Here is a 3,436-nt window from a genome sequence, read left to right on the forward strand (position 1 = left end):
TAACACAGTCACCAAGCACTCTACTTGTCTCGCATTTAAATTTGCCGCAATGATGACCGGCAAAGTATTATCTCTACCCAAGAATACATACCTCAAATGCAGTGGTAGAGCCTTCAGCTCCAATTTTGGTGCCTCCACAACAGATGGTCTCGCGGGTGGAGACTTGCGACTCTTCAAGTCTAGCTCATACTTCTTTGGTTTTGACTTATATTCGCACTTATCGAGTGCAACTACCAACTCACCGTACTCTTCAATTCCATCACTATCGAAATTCATCATAACTGCTGCTAGTGCCTCAACACCGAGTCGCTCTTCAATTTGCACTTCTGTTCCACTCTCAACTCTGTAAGTTATAGCAGATACCGTTTGGAGCTCATTACTCTGCGTCATGGACCTACAAATATTGAAAGTTGCTTCTTTATTGTTCAGTCTAAACTTCATCTGCCCCTTCCCCATATCAACCAATGCACACCCTGTGGCAAGGAATGGTCTCCCAAGGATGATGGGAACCTCAAAATCAACCTCACAGTCAAGAATCACAAAATCCGCCGGAAAGATGAACGACTCCATTTTCATTAGCACATCATGGAGTACACCAATGGGCCTTTTCACGGTTCGATCGGTCATCAGTAACCGCATTGTAGTAGGCTTTGGATCCCCTAAACTCAACTTCTTATAAATAGACAATGGCATGAGGTTGATGCTAGCACCAAGATCACACAATGCCTTAGCAAAGTGTAACAACCCTATAGTACATGAGATCGTGAAAGCACCAGGGTCTTCTTTCTTCTGCACAAGAGACCTTGTAGCGATAGCGCTACAATGCTGCAATCTATCATCATCTTCAAAACTCACAGACCTTTTTCTTTGTCACCATATCTTTCATAAACTTTGCATACCCAGGCATTTGCTCCAAAGCTTCTATCAATGGAACGTTGATGGAAAGCTACTTCAACATAGTAATAAACCTGCGATATTCACCATCTTCAGTCTTCTTCACTAACCTCTGTGGAAAAGGTGGTGGAGGTTTAGGTATGGGGACCACTTTCTGAGATACCTCCGCTTCTTTCTCTGTCGTATTCTCAGAATCTTCTCTAACCTCTAGCACATCATCTTCTTTTCTTATCTCAACATCCACCACAGACGGCATAGGTGGATCAATGGTTTGCTTACCCCCTTGAGTAGTAATTGTCATACAATGACCATCATTCTTTGGATTCTGGATGGTGTTGCTAGGAAGAGTGCCAGGTTGACGTGGGTTCACTGTATTAGACAACTGAGTCATCTGCTGCTCTAGATGCTTTATTGACACTGCATGGGCATCAACCTTTTGACCAATACCAGACAAGTCATTTCTCATAACATACACATTCTCATCAGTTACATCAAACCTTCTCATCATCTTCTGCATCATATCTTCAATACGTGCCATATTTCATCCAGCTTCCCTAGTACCAGATTCCCAATTTTGAGGGGGAACATAAGGTCCAACTCAATCGTTGTTATCGCGATTGAAGTTCCCATCCCGGACATATTGACCCTCTCAGTTGTAATTTCCATAGTTCCGACCTTGGTGCCAGTTTTCCATGTTGGATCCTTGGGCGTTTGGTCGAAAACCCCCCGTCTGATCATTCATAGCATAAGCATCCTCTTCATAGTAACACTCTTCAACTGGTGGTGGAGTTCTAGTCAAATAGTTCACAGCATTTACCTTTTCCGCACTTCTGCTCACATGCTTTAATACCAACCCCAACTCGGTCCTCATCTGAGCCATCTCCTCACGAATCTCATTCGCAGACTGGTTGCTTGTAGTATAAATGGCAAATGTGTTTCTCCCAGCATTCGACTTCCTAGTGCTCCATCCTTTTATTGTTTACAGAGATCTTCTCCAATTTTTCTACAATTTGCGCATATGTGCACTCACAATATGATCCTCCAGCAATAGTATCAAGCACTGCTTTATTGTTGTCATCCTGACCTCGATAGAAATATTCTTCCAGCGACTCATCATCAATACGGTGATTCAGAACACCTCTTACAAACGCAGTGAATCTGTCCCAAGAGCTACTCACAGACTCTCCAGGTAATGCCACAAAATTGTTGATCTTATCTTTGCTAAGAACACATCCTTCAGTTGGTCCCATGTATAGATTGAGTTATAAGGGAGCTCCGTGAACCATACAGCAGCATCGTCTGCCAGTGATAGAGGGAACACTCACAATTCAATGACATCCATATCCAAGTCTGTTGACCTACATAGCTTTTGCAAACCACCCTTAGCTTGGCTATGTGAGCATGTGGATCCTCCGATGGAGACCCCAAGAACAAGCCCCTCGCTGTAAGCATCTGTATCAAGTTGTTGGTCACTACAAATGTGTGCCCCGGAGGTAAAGGGGGTAGGACAAGAGGTCCATCAGAGTCAGCAATATTGATGTTGCCCGTATAGTTGTCATGCAGTTGTGGGCCTGGTGGACCATGCACCCTCACTGCATCTCCCAATTGATTTTCAGCTAGAATCTGGTTGTATCCACCAAATACCCTCGGAAGTTGCAACTCAACTTCATCACCTAGATTGCCTCTGATAGGATTAACTTGAACTCCTTGATTGTTCATTCTTTGCAAAGATCGGCTCAACTCTGGATCGTAAAGAGTAAGTGGTTCACCCTGGCTCTGTGTACTTGGCATACACTAGAGTCGAAACCTAAGAGAGACAAAAACAAAAAGAAAAAGTAAAATTAGGAAATATTTGACTAAGATTCAATAATGTAGCTAAAATAAATCTAAACGCCAATTTCCCCAGCAGCAGCCCCAAAATTTGATACGCTCAAATTACACCTCCCTAAAGAAGCATAAGCGATCGTTATCAAGTAAAGAACCCAACTTGTAGGTCGGGGTCGATCCCACGAGGAAAAGGGTTTAGACTTCACTTTAACCAACAATTATATTCGTTTAGTCAAATTACTTCCAGAAACAAGTAATGAAAATGGGGGATTTGTGAAACAAATTGTAAGAATTCAATAAGTAATCAATAAAAAAAATCAATTTTGGTTGTTATCAAGATGAGAGAATTAACTAGGATATATATGTTCCCCACAAGCTCATAACGCAATAATCCTAGTAATAGCAATCCTCTCCTAGTGTACTACATGCAAAGTGATAAGTTAGGTATCTCTAAATCTTTAGTACGGCATCTAAAGAATTTCACCCCGCACCTTGGTCCAGCTACGTGTGTATAAATTTTACTAACCCTTACATTTACCTCATATTAAGACATCACATCGATGTTTGGCTTAGGTATTACTTCGCACCAATCGACACTAGACTATTAGATAGTATCACACTAAATCTATGTTGAAAATTCTTTTCTTGTTGATTACCTCCTTGGTCCAGCAAGTAGCAACAAGGCGAGTTCTAACGCGTACACTCTTTAAAAAGA

This window comes from Solanum tuberosum, unplaced genomic scaffold (assembly GCF_000226075.1).
Source record: "Solanum tuberosum cultivar DM 1-3 516 R44 unplaced genomic scaffold, SolTub_3.0 scf00220, whole genome shotgun sequence".
Taxonomy (NCBI): domain Eukaryota; kingdom Viridiplantae; phylum Streptophyta; class Magnoliopsida; order Solanales; family Solanaceae; genus Solanum; species Solanum tuberosum.